General features: G+C 37.4%; 1 protein-coding gene across 4 annotated transcripts in view; it reads right to left on the bottom strand.

Annotated features, from left to right (window-relative positions):
• axo (axotactin) overlaps positions 1 to 18,551 on the bottom strand; it is a 608,064-nt gene that overhangs the window by 69,282 nt on the left and 520,231 nt on the right. The gene's annotated exons all lie outside the window — the stretch shown is intronic.

Here is an 18,551-nt window from a genome sequence, read left to right as displayed (position 1 = left end):
GGACAGTGTTGCTGGAATGAATGATGACAGGGAAAACTGGAGTATCTGGAGAAAAACCTGTCCCACCTCTGTTTTGTTCAGCACGAATGTTACATGGAGTGACTGGGATTTGAACTACGGTTCCGAGCTGTGAGAGGCCGGCGCGCTGCCGCCTGAGCAACGGAGGCTCCTTATAAGTACCTTATGGACAGTAAATTCAATTGGTCTCACCTCCTTTTACACCCCACCGCCGTTAAGTATATTTAACTCCCCCCCCCCCAAAAAAATGAAAAGAAGGCGTGTTTCTTTACGTTTAAAGGAGATTCCAAACGCCAATGTTCACGTCTATTACCTTCAGTTTTGAGATATAAGTACCCCCATAATTCACTTTTTTCTTTCACTTCCTTTCACACTCTTCACCCCCCCCCCCCAATTTGAATTTTCCGGCAAAAAATACTTGTTTCCTTAATGGTAAAGGATCTTCTAAATACCAATTATGACGACTAACTTCTTCAGTTTTTTATGTGTCCTCATGAAAGGAATTCAACTCTTTTCCACTCCCCCCCCCAAAAAAGATCCCCAAAACACGTTTTTCTCTGTTTTTAAAGGAGATCCAAATACCAATTTTCACCTCTGTAACAACTTTAGTTTTTATTAGACGTAAGTATTCTCATATAATTAAGTCAATTAATTTTTCAATTCTTTCACCCCCCCCCCAATTGGATTTTTCGAGAATACATGTTTCTTTACTTTTAAAGGAGATTCCAAATGTCAATTTTTGAGACATCCGTAGCCTAATTAAAAGAATTAACCACCATTTTCAGTCACTTTTACCCCCCCTCCACCCAACTGTTATCTCTGAAAACTAAAAATACACATTTCTTTATTTTAATAGAGATCAAAAATACCATTTTTCACTTCTGTTAACATGTTAAGTTTTTTGAGATATACTGTAGAAATTCTCATTTTAAAATTTCACCCCCTTTTTAGTTCCCCTTAAGTGGAGTTTCCAAAACAAATCACCTATGTTTCTTGACATTTACAGGAGATTCCAAATACCACTTTTTACATCTGTGACATTTTACGTTTCTCAGATAGTCTGTAGATATAGTCTTTAAAAAAATTCACCCCAATTTGTCACTCCTGTTTAACCGCCATTAATTGGATTTTCCATAAAACAAAAAAATACATGTTTCTTTATTTTTAAAGGAGATCCCATACACAAATTTTCAGTTCTATAATACCTTCATTTTCTGAGATATATGTATCCCCATTAAAGGCATTCAACCCATTATTCACCCTTTTACACCCCTCCTATTGGAATTTACAGAAAACAAAAAAATACGTGTTCCTTTACTTTTAAAGGAGATTCTAAATATAAATTTTTGCATGTGCAAACTTTTAAAGTTTTGAGATATAGATACACTCATTTTAAAAATCCAGCCCCTTTTCACCCCCTACTATTTGGATTTTCCAAAAGGAAAAAAAAAAAAATTATAGAAGATCCCAAATACCAATTTTCAGGTCTGTAGGTCTGTAATATCTTCAGTTTCTGAGATATAAGTATCCTCATTAAAATCATTCAGCCCCTTTTTCACCCCTCCTATTGGGATTTTCAAAAAAACAAAAAAAACAAACATGTTTCTTTATTTTTAAAGGAGGAATACCAATTTTTACATCTGTAAACTTTTAAAGTTTTAAGATGTAGATACACTCATTTTAAAAATTCACCCCCCTTTTCACCCCCCATTATTTGGATTTTCCAAAAGCAAAAAAAATGCCTGTTTCTTTATTTTTAAAGTAGATCCAAATACCAATTTTCAGGTCTATAATATCTTCAGGTTCTGAAATATAAGTAGGCTCATTAAAGGCATTCAACCCATTTTTCACCCTTTTCCATCCTTCCTATTGGAATTTTTTGAAAACAAAAAAAATGTGTTTCTTTATTTTAAAAGGAGATTCTAAATACCAATTTTTACATCTATAAACTTTAAAAGTTTCGAGATATAGATACACTCATTTTAAAAATTCACCCCCTTTTCACCCCCCATTAATTGGAATTTCCAAAAACAAAAAAATACGTGTTTCTTTATTTTTAAAGGAGATCCGAAACACCAATTTTCAGATCTGTAATATCTTCAGTTTCTGAGATATAAGTATCCTCATTAAAGGCATTCAATCCCCTTTCCACCCCTTTTCATCCCTCCTATTGGGATTTTCTGAAAACAAAAATATAAATGTTCCTTTATTTTTAATGAAGATTCTAAATACCAATTTTTACATCTATAAACTTTAAAACTTTTGAGATATAGATACACTCATTTTTAAAATTCACCCCCTTTCACCCCTCCATTAATTGGATTTTCCAAAAACAAAAAATATGTGTTTCTTTATTTTTAAAAGAGATCAAAAGTACCAATTTTCAGGTCTGTAATATCTTCAGTTTCTGAGATATAAGTACCGGTATCCTGATTAAAGGCATTCAACCCCTTTTTCACCCTTCCTATTGGGATTTTCTGAAAACAAAAAAATATGTGTTTCCTTATTTTTAAAGAAGATTCAGAAGATTCTAAATACCAATGTTTACATCCGTAAACTTTTAAAGTCTTGAGATATAGATATACTCATTTTAAAATTTCAACCCCCTTTTCAACCCCTTAGCAGTGGAATATACAGAAATCCTCACTTAACGAGCACCTACATCTTAATATGAATGTATCCCCAAAATTTCATTTTTTTATGTCCAGTAGTTTAGTCTCGGCAACGATGGATCAGTCAGTCAGTCAGTCAGTCAGTCAGTCAGTCAATCAGTCAGTCAGGACATGTTATTTTATATATATAGATTGAACAGTGTTTTTAATTTCTTCATTTTGATTTTTAAAGCTTGCAATCCTTCTCTAAGGCACTTGACCAAACCAGAAATTTTGAAGTGACTCAATGTGCTTAACCTGAGAAAACATTTACAGTTCTCCAACTTGTGTTATCTACATAAGATAATGGACACCTATACTAAATGCAACATGTTACTGACCTATTTCTTAACCTATGTTCCCTCCTACTCAATACATAACCACTATTTGCATCATGAATCTCACCCACCAAATTGCAGAAGTGCTTCTTTCACCAGCTACCTACCTTTTGTAACTTCCATCCAAATATTGATATATTTTCTCTCTATACCATATTCAAGCAAAAAGGAAAATTCATTTAGTTTTGACCCAGATTTACTTTCCCTATCTAACCTTGTTATAGTTTTTTTCTTTCATAAATCCATACCTACTTTTCCTGAGGTATGATTCTTGCTTGCCATCGTCATTGTTGTTGATTCTTTGTCTTTGTTAATTGTTATAAAATTCTTGAGGAGTATGGTACAAGACAAGGAGGGACAGAGTGAGAAATGAAGATGTACGAAAAGAGCTAAACGTGCAAAAACTAAACAACAAACTGGAACAGAACAGATTAAGGTGGTTAGGACATGTCAAGTGGATGAAAGAAGAAAGACTGCCAAGACAAGCACTGGAAAGACAGATGACAGGGAAGAGAGGATGAGGGAGACCAAGATTATGATGGATGGACTTTGTGAAGAACAGCATAGGACAACGGAACCTGGACTAGAACACAGTGTACCGAGCTCGATAGCTGCAGTCGCTTAAGTGCGGCCAGTATCCAGTATTCGGGAGATAGTAGGTTCGAACCCCACTGTCGGCAGCCCTGAAAATGGTTTTCCATGGTTTTCCATTTTCACACCAGGCAAATGCTGGGGCTGTACCTTAATTAAGGCCACGGCCGCTTCGTTCCCACTCCTAGCCCTTTCCTGTCCCATCGTCGCCATAAGAGCTATCTATGTCGGTGCGACGTAAAGCAAGTTGCAAAAAAAAAAAACAAAAAAAACACAGTGTTGGATGAGAAATGGTGGAGAGACAGGAAGAACTGGAAAGGAGCCATATTTTCCCCCCACACCCAGTGTAAGATGGAAAAGGGGAATTGATTATGATTATTATGATGAAAGGTTATTTTATGATTTTGTTATAGTTTTTTTCTTTCTTTGTTAGCGATTAAATGTGTTATGGTATTAATGTAAAATGGCCTCCTCAGGATGTATCTAATAAATAAACAAACAAATAAACAAAACAAACAAACAAACAAACAAATACATAAATAAATAAAATGACTGGATAAGGTTACTTCCTGATGAAATGACATTGTCTAGGAAAACATAGAAAGAAAGGAAAACATACTGTAACAGTACCTACATCAAAAATTACTACAAAGCAAGAAATGCTGTGTATGGGAAATATTATGTAGAAGAAATGGATACACACAAATAATTGTAGATTCCTAAATGAAATAATGGAAGGTCCTTAGAAATAACCTGGAAATGATAATTCAGCCAGCAGGAAAACTTCCTGGGGTGTAATAAAGAGTATTCAAATGGGGGTTAACCCTGGAATTGTTGAACAGTGTCTTAGTTTATTAGTCATTGCAAGGAAACTACCAAGGCCACTGATCGGAAATGCCATCTGCCTTTTATTTAATTATTCATAATCAACGGAATCAGCATGCCACTGATCGTGTAACTCACGTGGTGGTGTGTCATTGTTACACAAGTGTCAATGATGCCTGAAGAAGGTGAATTGTGCAGAGATGAGGAGATGTTCTAGAAACCAGAAGTGAAAGTTACAGACACTGAAAAGGATACACACAATAGTGATGAATCAGGATAAAATGACAGTGGTTATTTTCTAGGGCAAGATGTTTTAAGTGGTGTAAAGCTAATCCTCCCAGAAATGTTCGAACCTGGCAACAAAATATCATTATGCATTCACCTGGTGTGAAAGATGTTGCGAAGTTTGCTCAAAACTTGTAAACAATGCTGCAAACTATTCTCTGATGCCACATCTACTATAGTGGAGTGCACAAACGGGAAAGTTTAAGAGGTTCAAACGAACTACAGCAGAGAAAGGGACACTCAACCTACCGACATATGTAAAATAAAGGCCCTAATTGACATACTATACTTATGTACTGCAAAGGACAGCTAACCACATAAATACCAAGGAAATTTGGGGTAGCGATAAGGTAGGTGTAGAAATGTGCTGCTGGGTTATGTTGGAGAGACGTTATAGGTTCCTAGTAAGATTTGACAAGAAGGATACCAGAGAGGAGAGGAAAAGATATGATAACTTGGCATCAATTCAAGAAATTTTTACCTTGTTCGTGAAGAACTGTCAGAAGGCATATTGTGTTGGAGAGTACTGTATTTGGATGAAAACTGGAAGGTTTTCATGGAAACTGCCACCTTAGACAGCTCATGCCGAGCAAGCTGATTGAAGTACAGCCGAAAAATATATGCATTGGTCGACGCCCAAAAGTGCTACACAGTCCTACACATACTACACACATGAATTTTTCACTGTGCTTGGGTACAAAATTTTCTTTGTTCTGGTTGATCATGGCCTACTGTTTAGTTACAGTGCTTTAGAATGTTTATTTTACACGATGACAGATTTCATACCACTGTGATAACTAAAAGTCTACATGCAGGAATTTTCATTTATATCATGTTCATGAAGTGTTAAATGTCTATTGTTTTAGCTGCTTTTTTTTCAGTAAATTAGATTCAGTAATTCATATCCATCCTTTCAAAATGTCCTGAAGTTAGTGCAAATCCTTATTCAAAACTTGGGATAGTATAATTGTCCTATAAACGAAATGGAGCTTCACAGACACAACCTTCTATGATACAAAATTGTGTGCAACCACTGCAGGGTTAAACAGAACTGAACAGGTTAAATGGAACTGAACAGTATTTTGGATAAGCCGTGTAAGCCCATGTATAATAGTGAAGCACTAGACAAATGGATTCATTATAAACAAATAACTCACCAGTGGTGTTTTGATAGAGATATTCATTTTGGCACTAAAGAGGACTAACCAGTCAACTCAGTTTGCTTCTACGAGATTTTACGTCTTTCTATAGACATGAAAGCATTATGAACATTGCTGTACATATTAATTATACAAATGATACCTAATTATAATTATTGAATACATTTAATATCGTTGTCACCATCTTGTCCTAAACTTCTTTAACCAACTTGGGACAATTTTGTAATTAAACAAATATTTCAGGAATGGTTCCTTTTGGAATAGGCCCATAACACATATGTCCTTAATGATGTAGGATCTTTGGAAGAATATAAGTGTATTCTTTTCTCTTTATTCAACTGTTGCAGCTGAAAGAGGAATTCCCAAGAGTCAGGCCTTTTCCTTTTCTGAGTTGTCAGTCTACTTCCCCTTAAAACAATAATAAAACAAGGATTGTCAGGACCAGGTATTCAATTCATACCAAGTATCTGAGAAATACAATAAGAGGAGCAGAAGGTATTGCTTTTATACATATAGAGAAGGCATATACCGAGCTCGATAGCTGCAGTCACTTAAGTGCGGCCAGTATCCAGTATTCAGGAGATAGTAGGTTCGAACCCCACTGTCGGCAGCCCTGAAGATGGTTTTCCATGGTTTCCCATTTTCACACTAGGCAAATGCTGGGGCTGTACCTTAATTAAGGCCATGGCCGCTTCCTTCCAACTCCTAGCTCTTCCCTGTCCCATTGTCGCCATAAGACCTATCCGTGTCGGTGCGACGTAAAGCAACTAGCAAAAAAAAAAGAAGGCATATGGTAAAAATGTGTTCATCATATCAAAGGATTATTATATTAGAGCATTGTTATTACAGGTGATCAGTGAAATGTATATTGACTGTAACATTTCAGAGGGAGCTGATGTAGAAGAGATTTGGTACAAAACTGTTGAAAGGTTCACTCATACTGTACAGGGTTTACTTGGATCATTTCTGTATCTGGCCAGGTCATTTCATTGTGGTAACTGAGTAGACTGTACAACCAGAGTGGTAAAGAACTCAGCTCCTTAAATAGGTCAACAGCTTTAGGTAGATGAGCTCCTTTAGCTGAAGAGATTGTCTCTTGGTAGAGGGAATGAGACCGGAAGCCATCAAGTTTTGATCCAACTTCAAAACAGATGAAGGAGGATTCTCTCATACATGGTTCCTATTGGTTGTGGAGGCAGAAGATATGATGCCAGATAGACTGGCTGTAAAGTCATAATTCAGTTATACTTTAAGTCTGTGGCAGTCCATTGTAATTTCAATGATCAGTTCTTCATGTCTCCTGTGTTCAGGTTATGGCTCAGAGATCATAGTGCTTAGGTCACTCTGTGGCAAGCTGCAATCCACCTTAAATTTAAGCCAGTGACATTTTTTATTTTTGCTGTCTCATTCTCTCACTCTTTTTCTTTGACTTCAAGTGCAATGGCAATGAGAAAAGGATGGTAAGAGCTTGGGTGAAACTAAGAGCTCACAGTCTAGACCTGCATTTTGGTGGCAGATGGGCAATAGTTTTCTTTCTGAGAACCTGTGTCTACTTAGGGATTCTGTCCTGCATCTACAGGTCTGGGCTGACCTATTTAGGATTGCCACTGACCAGCCTGAAAGAGGATGGCCCTAGAAAAAGTGAACTAAATCTTGGAAGATATCTGTTTGCCTAACTGGGAAACTACACCCAGCAGGCTACTCCTCATGTGGTTGAAATACTATAAACCAATGTACTATTGTATTTGGGACCTGGAATATTAGAGCTCTGCTTGATATAAAGATCATCCACCTCTTTCTGGGCCTAACCGGGCGAGTTGGCCGTGCGGTTAGGGGAGTGCAGCTGTGAGCTTGCATCCGGGAGATAGTAGGTTCGAACCCCACTGTCGGCAGCCCTGAAGATGGTTTTTCCGTGGTTTCCCATTTTAACACCAGGCAAATGCTGGGGCTGTGTACCTTAATTAAGGTCATGGTTGCTTCCTACCCACTCCTAGCCCTTTCCTATCCCATTGTTGCCATAAGATCTATCTGTGTCCATGCGACGTAAAAGAAATTTAAAAAATACTTTCTGGGCTTTTGCCATTATCTTCTTCCTGTTACTTTCTTCATAAATACTCGCTTTGGAACTCTACCCTTTTCCATTCTCATCATGTGTCCATACCATTTCAGCTTACTGATCTCTATCATGTCTTGCAGTTTAGGGAATCAAATTTTCTCTCTGATTTTATTACTTAACCTCTTCCCAGTTATTCCTCTAAGGAATATCCAGCTTATTAAACTAAACACTGATGTTGTCTCCTTGAGTTAAACCAGGAAGGTGAAGGAAAGGTTTCTGGGTTTAGATCAGACCACACCATCTTTTGGAAAGAGATGGAAGATGTTGATATATCTTCATTTCTGCTCGTTACACCGGTTTAGGTAATCAAATTATACCATTGAAACACCAGCTTCATGACACACATCCATTTATTATGAGCTGTTGACTACAACTGACTTTCACACACACCCAGTGTTGCCAACTCCTAAGTCCAAATTCCCCCCAGATCACTTCCAAAATCCCTCTAAATGAGACAAATCAAATCAATCAAATCAAAATCTCTTTATTTGCAAATGAGGTGTCTACCTCGGTGGCAAATAGTACACTAAAATACATTATTGTCAAGCACTGAATATTACATTAACAAGAGAAGAAAATTTTTCCTATAATACAATATTATACAATTTACGCTAACAATGTTTTCTATTAAATACACAGCTTATCCTTAATAAGTTTATATTGTTTACAAAATTCTAATTATAATATCTCCTGTACTACTTACAAATAAAGTCAACTGATATACAGTATGTGGAATTGCTTCAAATGATACTATAAAACTGGTATAACATTAATATTTACATTGCATTTATTTATTTACTATTTTTTTTTTTTACCTGTTCTGGATCCTAAGTAGCATAACGACGACAACCCCCCCCCCCAAATCATAATTATTATTTTCGTCGCCATCATATTGATTAATAACAATATTTTAAAAAATCTACAGAAATACTACGGTACACAAAAGGATGATTGGAAACATACAAGAAAATTATTAGAAACCGTGCATGCTACTGTTGAAGAGAAAACTACTCATAAGTTTGTCTTTCTTGTATTCCTGCTGAGTGATCCTCAAAATTTGCTCAGATCCTCTAGCACCTCCTCTTTTTCACTCATTTCAACGTTTTTGTAATGATACATGGACTCACTGAACTTTTTAATCACTCGAGGGGATGGTTGAAAACGAGTACAACATATTTTTTCCTTATTAAATAATAACTAGATTCAAGTAGAGAATTTATTAGATCTAACAATATCCTGTTCCTTAATTTGTTTGTTATAATAGAAAAGACTGAAAATGCGCGCTCCATTGTGGCATTTGATACTGGTAACGTTAGCAGCCTAATTGTAAAGTTACCAATATTAGAGAAACGATCATTTCCAGCTGCATCTTTATCCTGAAGAACCTCATCCACAAAGGCATAGTACTTGATGTGTTGTGCCATTGTTTATCTAGGGAGATTGTTCCACTCTGAGACAATGTCATCTATATTCCCAGCCACTTTAGGACCACTGAAATTGGAGACTAGTTGAAGTGTTTCATGTTTCTTCTGTGATGTTGCTGTGGAAGGATGTAGCACTGCCATCATCTGTAAAATTGCTATATTTTCTGGTAATCTTTTCTGTAGTTACTTGCACAAGTCAATTAAGAACTTCTTGCATCTTTCATGAACGTTGTTGCGTTCATCAGGTTTCGGAATTTGCACCGAACATTCAAAATCATATCTTAAATACATACCTGATGTATGCATCACGTACTTCTCAAAGTCAAAGTATGGAAGATCTACATCATTCTGCTTTTCCAGCTGAGTGGGTACAACAATTTTTTCAGTACTGATTTAAAGAGTAGAAAGACATCCTTCAGTGCTTTCTCTGCGTCAACTCGCTCACTTTGAAATATTATATTAATCCTGCATATAGCTTTTAACTCAGTTTTGAGGAACACCAGAAGGGCTTTATAGGCTACGTAGAGCAGTCCATTATATTATAAAGTTGTTCAGACATGAAATATTTGTCCTCAATTCTTGCTAAGGAAAATAGCAATTTCAGATCTTGCCATTGTTCCAGAGTTGTTTCAATGGTAGCATATCTCGCGAGCCACCGAGTGCCACAAAGCCCTTGAATCCTTTTGAGGTTGTGATTGTTATTGATTGTTTTAAACAGTTGTTTGTAATGGCCTAGTCTCTTAGGACTCTAGGAAAACCACTTGCGGGTCTCCCTGATTAGAAACTCCAAGTGACAAGGAAAAGTTTTAGTAGCTTTCTCGGCACAAACATGAAGAGAATGACATACTTCATGACGATAAGGTCAGGGACAGTGCATTTCAGAAGAGCTGTTACAGAATTATCGATCTCTACCATTACACTTGCACCATTCACCCCAATGCCTACTAAGTTTTCAAGTGTAATGCCATCACTTTCAAGCTATCCTTCCAGTGAATAGTAAATGGTTTCTGCATCACAAGTACCGGTAGTCAGTTACAAAATACAATAAAATGTAGAAACAATGTCTTTTCAACAACAGAAATGTACCGTAACATAAAGCTAAGCAGCTTTTGAGTTGTAAGATCAGCACTTTCATCAATAATAATAGAGTAAGGGGAATTTTTAATTTCGAGAACCAAATTTTCTTGCAGAGAAGGGCATATAACGTTCTTAATAAGCATGGTATATTTTGTTCTATGGATCTTTACACTTTGTGAAGTAGTAGAAGTAGAACACTCTAACATAGAAATAAGTTCTCCCAGATGATCAGCAATTTTAAGTTCCTGCCAATTTCTACAGGTTTGATCTCTTGGTACGATTTTGCAACCCTCTCCATCTGAACTTCATCGCAATGCTTTTTCGTTTTTGCATGATCTAACAAATCCTTTTTATGAGCTGTGAGTGTAGGGTGGAAATATCTGCAGAATGCTTTGGCCAGATGCGTCGGGTGTTAACCATTCTGAAAAGTGATGAAGAGATTTGTTACTCACTAACCATCAAAGATGAAAAAGAACATGTTTATAACCTAACCATTACAGCAAAACTGATCCACTGTGTCCGTGTACTGATGAGCGATTTACAAACATCTCAAGACTTCTGTTTATAATGACTTAATTTCTTAGGACTGTAGGAAAATCAGTTGTGGGTTACCAATGACACCTCATGTCTAGCTAGCAATATTGTACCGTATTTTTAAATGTACACTTTTCTGTTTGAGATGATGACAAAATAAATATCTCATGAGAGCATTTTGTAATGTGGTATTTAACATCTTTTAAGTATACTCAAATTGATTAAATTTCATATATAACTTACCTTACAATACGGAAAATGTTTCCCACGTCTTTGTATACTTCTGTACGCATTTCTTCTTCTATTTGGATGCCATTATATATTACACCGGTACACATTTACAAAAAAGAATACATCACTCCACAGAATTATTAACACATCAAGCAAATAACATTACAACTGCATGAACAGCACAGTCACAGTGAAAACTGCTTCGAGTTATGCTCTGAGACTGTTACATTCACGTACTGCAGGGATTTTCCTCTACATGACATTTTTTCGACAAAACAGACCAATGAACTATGTGCGAGACCCGAAGTCTCTGATTCCCCTCAACATGTACCAATAGGAATAAATGCTGCTGCGGTTATCGAGGAGAAGGAGATACAGAGAGAAAATGAGAGATATGCATATTTGTAATGTTTTGATGTACCGTATCGGTAGTTTGTAGTTTTTAATAATTGAAAAAATCAGTAGATTTCATATAAATACACCTATCCGCTGGTAGTCAACAGAAATGTAAAGAATAAGGCGGCTGTTTGGTTCATAAAAGAGACAAGAAGAGGGAATCCCGAGGCACGTGAAGGGATCGTAGATTAAGAGCTGCTAGAAGAGAAAATAATGACGTTGCGTGATTAACTGCAGTGTCTGAGACAGGTTGGCCAACAGTGAAAAATTAAACCTCAAGATAAATTTGACACACTAGCGGACCCAAGCATACTACAGCAATGAAATAAATAAATAAATAAATAAATAAATAAATAAATAAATAAATAAATAAATAAATAAATAAATAAATAAATAAATAAATAAATAAAAAATGTTATTCGCACAGCCCCTCAAAATTCCTCAAAAAATAATTTTCCCCCTAAAATTCCCCCCGACTCTTTTATCCCCCCAACTTGCCCTCTAGGACGATTAAATCCCCCTAAATTTAGGGGGAAACCCCCAAGTTGGCAACACTGCACACACCATGCAGTTCAAACGTTCAAAGAACAAAAACAAACAAAGATAAACCACTCCACTCAATTATCTGAGTTACCGACACATAACCTCAATGTTGTACTCCTTAAAACTATATACACATGACATTTTATTTTTATGAGAAAACCACACTTCCAACACTCCTCCCTTTTCTCAAAAAATAAAAAAAAAACTACATTTCAATCAGCTGTCCTCTCATTGCAAACCTATAAGCTTATACAAACTCTTAAGCTTTTTGCCAGATAAATTCTTTGTGAACATGTCTGCAGTGTTTCTCTCTGATGCTACATATACAAACTCAATGAATCCCTTTTCTACTAGCTCTCTACATACATGGTACATGATGTCAATATGTTTTGACCTTTCACTCACAATATCATTTTTACTCAATTTAATTGCTGCTACATTGTCAGCAAAAACTTTACCAGGTATATCCATAAAGCTTTCCAGCCCTAGCTCTGGTAGCAAATCTTTCATCCAAGTTACTTCTCGAGATACCTCTGCCATTGCCATGTATTCAGCATCCATGGTAGATCTAGCAATACAACTCTGTTTCTTACTATACTATGATACTGCTCCCCCTGCCACTGTGGTTACATATGCCCTCACTGATCTACTCTCCTGCGATGATTCATCACTTTTCATTGTTGGACATACTTTTGAATAATGTCCTGACTTACCACAATTGAAGCACTTTTGGGTACTGCGACAATATTTAGATATATGTCCCTGTTTACTACAATTGTAGCAACTATATTTTCTTCGTCCCACATCTTCTTTCTTGATATCTCGCTTCTGTTGAACAACCATGGCTTGAGCTTCATCCTCCTCACGTTTTCTAGTGTCATAAGCCTTTCCTCCATTTTGCTGAAGTTTCCTCCTGCTTTCCTCTGTGAGTAATCTCGCCTTCACCTTTGAGATGGTCAGTTTCGCCAAATCAGTTTCCAAGGAAGAGATACAAACTGCATATTCCTCTGTAAGATTTCTGATGATCATTCTTGCAACTTATTGATCTGTGAACTCGTATCCGGCTTTACTCGTTCTCCTCCACAGTTGATTTATTTTTGTGAAGTATTCTTGAACACTCATGTCCCTGGGCTTCACAAAATGAGTTAACTGTTTCAGGGTCATAGCACCATTCACTAGCCCTCCGGCATTGCACAACTCTTCCAGTTTTTCCCATGCCTTTTTTGCTGATTCAATATCTGCAATGTCACTTTCAAAATATTTTCCGACATATTTGAAAATAACCACTAACGCGATCACATTATTTCGCGCTCGTTGTCTCGTTTCTATCTGAGACAGTTGACAACCTGGCGTATCCTCATAACCTATTACTGATTCCCATACATCTTTCAACAACAGCTCTTGTTTCACCTTTAATGCCCACGAAAAATAGTTCTCCACCGTAAGCTTGGTCACATTCCTATTCAGTGTTTCTTCACCGGTCCACGAGGTCGCCATTTTTAATGGAAATTTTAAGTCCCCATGGAGGGAATTAGATATTTTTCCACCAATGGAGCATATAAAAAATCAGATCAAAAATTAGATGTATGGCATTTCAGGCATTTGCTCTAGGCGGGCATTGATTCCATAGAGGAGTTTTATCTCCCGTATGCAGTTATCAGACTGTGCCTCTTAAGTAAGCTTCTGATGAGTTCACCTGCATACTCCCCAGCGTCAGTGGGTAGGGTCTGACACATCCCACTCTGAAGAGTCTAGTGTCAGACCTAAGACGAAACGCTGGTTAATAGAGCAAACGCATGAAAAGACATACATCTAATTTTTGAGTCACCATTTTTCCCGTCAATAATGTCACAACTTGCTTCGGTCGTTAATTCTCGTTACTCCATTTCCGCTTATATTGTCCAAAATTTACTGCGGTGTTTTGGTGCTTTGTAGCTCTGGGCCTATAACCTGTTGATATACTGTATCTTCATTTCTACTCGTTACACCGGTTTAGGTAATCAAATTATACCATTGAAACACCAGCTTCATGACACACATCCATCTATTACGAGCTGTTGACTATAACCATCGCCCTCTACTATGGCTGCGCTAATACGCCTTCCCAATACACCGATATGAGCGATATGGGCCTAGTTCCCATTTTCACCGCCGAGCGCTGCTTTGCTGGCATTGAAACACGATTGTTCATTACAGCACACGTTAAGTGTTTTGTAAATTTCTGTTTAAATATACAGCCAATCACTCGATAAATACATTTGAATCACACCTTACACCTTAATAAAGAAATTCAGTGAAGAACGTATCCCTCCGCAGCGGAAAAACCATACAAAATAATGTTAACCGTAGGTAGTAAATAGGGGCTGCCTGGCCGAGGCGGTAAAGGCCTGGTCGGTTCGCCCGGAAGGACGTGAGTTCGAATCCCCGTCAGAAAGTCGTAAAAATTTAAGAAACGAGATTTCCACTTCCGGAGGTGCATATGGCCCTGAGGTTCGCTCAGCCTACACCCCTACACCAAAAATGAGTACCAGGTTAATTCCTGGGGCGTAGAGCTACCCACTCTACCCCATCACGTGCCGAGGTTAACAATGGTGAAAGCCTTTACCTTCCACTCCCCCAAGGGCCTTCATGGCCTGTACGGTCTTTCAAAGATCTTTGTTATTTATGTGGCTAAGTTATTTAAGAATACAAGAATAGGTAAGGTAGGGGTTATTCTGCCCGAAGGCAGGTCCGAACCTCCGCAGAGGTGTTCCTGAGCCGGAGTTTACGTGCGGTAGGGTGGCCAGTTCCTTTCCGCTCCTCCATTCCCTTACCCCCCACCAACAGCGCGTGGCAACCCATCCAACTCCTGACCACGCCCAATGTTGCTTAACTTCGGAGATCTCACGGGATCCGGTGTTCCAACACGGCTACGGCCGTTGGCAATACAAGAATAACACACTCGCAAATAACTTCACTCAATAACTGTGAATGTCCGATTTTAGGACAACTGAAGTGAGGAAAATCACGCAACAAGGACATTAAATAGTCACCATAGACGCAACAGGATTTTTATGAACAAATGGTTGTGCTTTCAATACAAAATCATGAATAACTTTCAAAATCCACATTGGCAAATCAGATGGATACTGCAGCCTGCTGTTTTAATCTCTTTTATAAATCAAGTCCATTAGCACTGCTGCACACCTTGGTCTTGTCGAAAGAATCAAGCATTTTGTCCGGTTGCAATGTTGCTACATTTGTGCTACTGACATGTATGTCGAATCATTTTCTTATGATAACATGTATTTGACAGTGGTACCTCCATTAAAAAGTCGTGTATATCTGTATACGAATGGTCTTTTAAATATTCTAGGGCTGTTATTACTTCAGTCGTGAAAATATATTTCGCGCACCGCAGGTTCATTTTCTTAAACTTAGACGGCTTGATATTTTTGCGTGTAAGAAAAATGAACCGGTTTCACAGTTTCATTTGATTGCATCTGATACAGTTTCTTGATAAAATCACCATGTATTTCCTGGAAACCATCAAAGATTCTTTTAGTAAATAATTTCTTACTTCTTCAGAATGTGCGATTGGTCGAAAGCAAGAAGAGGCATTTCACAATCAACAGGATGACAGATCTTCGGTTTAATATGTTTTGGAGAAGACATTCTTCTTATGCTAACATTAGTCTTACGATTGTCACTCACAATGCGCAACACGAAAAACCCGCAAGCTTCGACTTCCTTTATTGTTTTGAGTGTTAAAGTATGTAGCTCTGTCCCTAAAAGCCTCTTAAAAAATGCTGCTGGTAACCTTTATTTTGTAGTCACAGCGGAAATTATAAAACGGAGAATGTTATTGACCAGGTAATTCGATTTCTACTTTCGCTTGCATGACAGTCATCTTTGAGTAGTTTTTATTTGCTCAACATGGAACGAAGCGTCTTTCTATTCAAAGAAGGTGTCCAGTTTCTTGTCATAGAACATCTGCTGTTCGATGGACTACCAACAAACACAATCTCTCTGCTTCATTTAGCTACTGACTTCCTGCTAAGAGGTGCTCCTTTACTAAGAGTGTTATTCCAGTCTCGCAGTTTACATCTCATACGTAGCGTGGAAGTGTGGATTTATTCGGTGTAGCAAACATATGACCTCGAATTGAAATTAAGAGAGAAATTCTTTCTTGAGATTCCATTTAGCGATTTATGACGTTGTTACTCGTTGAAAGGAAATTCATGAAACGAAATCCCACTTCCCGATCTGCTTTTCATCTTACATCAAGGCACACAGCAGTAACGAATATTATGTACATAAATATTAAAACGATTCACGACCAAAGAAACAAGCCAAATAAGGCAAACACAGGCTCAAATTACGGCAGCACTCTTAGCAATGATCACTGAGCGTATCTATTCCAGCAGACTAATACCAGCTTCCCAGCGCTCCAAGCGCCTGAACTGGTAACTATGACGTGTTCGCTCGTTTACATGTGTGACCGGGCGAATGAGAAGGCGTATTAGCGCAGCCATAGTAGAGGGCGATGCTATAACTGACTTTCACACACACCATGCAGTTCAAACATTCAAAGAACAGTAGCAAACAAAGATAAACCACTCCACTCAATTATCTGAGTTACCGACACATAACCTCAATGTTGTGTTCCTTAAAACTATATAGGCCTACACATGACATTTTATTTTTATGAGAAAACCACACTTCCAACAGAAGAGAAATGACCTCCAACTTACTCCCATTGCTGTTAGTGAAAGATTAATGACTCTCCATACAGCATTCTTTGGTATCTCATCTATGTCTATGCCTCCACTGAGATGCAGATTGTTGGAATGTTGTGGTTTTCTCATAAAAATAAAATGTCATGTATCATATCTTGTACATATTTTAAGGAATATAACATTGAAGTTATGAGTCGGTAACTCAGATAATTGAGTGGACTGGTTTATCTTCGGTTGTTTTATTTTTTGAACATTTGAATTGCCTGATGTGTGTGAATGTCAGTTGTAGTGAACAGCTCGTAATAAGTGGATGTGTGTCATGAAGCTGGTGTTTCTATGGTATAATTTGATTACCTAAACTGGTGTAATGAGCAGAAATGAAGATACATCAACACAGATGATGATGTAAAAATAATTAAAACAGGTCTATCATAAGTTTAGTTCAAATATCACAAAGTATCATCGAGGTATGAACTGTTAGTGATTGGTGACTTCAGTGGCAGAGCTGGAAGAGGTAACCGGCTCTGGGATAATGTGATGGGCAAACAAGGACTTGGTAGTTTTAGTGCCAGTGAGCTAATTAATTCTTTCTGGATGTTTATTTTAAGACCAAACTCATTGCTTACTTCTTTTATTCTGTTCAAAAAGAAATGAAGATCCTCTGAATTGTCAGCTGGTTTTACAGAGTTGTCTGCATAGTGGATGACTTAACGAGTTGGCTGTATGGTTAGGGGTGCGTAGTTGTGAACCTGCATCTGGGAGATAGTGGGTTCGAACCTCACTGTCGGCAACCTTGAAGATGGTTTTTCTGTGGTTTCCCATTTTCACACCAGGCAAATGCTGGGGATGTACCTTTATTAAGGCCACGGGTGCTTCCTTCCCATTCCTAAGCCTTTCCAATCCCATCGTCACCATAAGACCTATCTGTGTCGGTGCGACATAAAGCAAAATTGTAAAAATGCATAGTGGATGGTGTTTATTCACTTCCCGATAATCTTGATTCCTCTATCAACATTCTCAAGGGTGGGTTGAAAAGTAGCTTCTGAACATTGATCTAGACATTCTTGAATTAGAATCTGGATAGACACCAGGGCTTTCCCAGAACCAAGACAGTTTCTAAACATAAATTAAGTTTCAGTCCATAATCAAGAATGTAGAATTCATAAGAAAACCACTTCCAGCCCATGATCACTACTTTGTTTAAAAATTTATTTTCTCAATAAGTAGCTGAAGGTGGATTTCAGCCAGTTCACAGGTTCTCAGTGTTGCAGATGTGATTGAAAAGCTTATAAAGGAAGTCATTATTACTTATATCTACCAGTTTTTTTTTTTATTTTTTTATTTTTTTTTAAAGCAGTTATGTGTTTACTTAATGTGGCTCAACAGCTTTGTCAGATTTTATGTACGGTAGCGTAAGTCTATTCCAGCTAATCCTTCAAAATCTCCAGGCCTTCTGTTACTGGTGTAAATGAACAAACTTTATGTAATAGGAAACAAATGAAATAGGTTAATTTTTTTAAAATTTTATTTTTATTTTTTGTCAGTAATATTAGCTTTCAGCATGCTTATCACTGTATTGTTAATAGTTCAGTTATTACAGCTTGTTTTGTTAAAATTCAGGGAAATGTGAGAGAAATATGATTG

Source organism: Anabrus simplex, chromosome 1 (assembly GCF_040414725.1).
Source record: "Anabrus simplex isolate iqAnaSimp1 chromosome 1, ASM4041472v1, whole genome shotgun sequence".
Lineage (NCBI taxonomy): Eukaryota > Metazoa > Arthropoda > Insecta > Orthoptera > Tettigoniidae > Anabrus > Anabrus simplex.
This window is presented reverse-complemented; position numbering and strand designations above follow the sequence as displayed.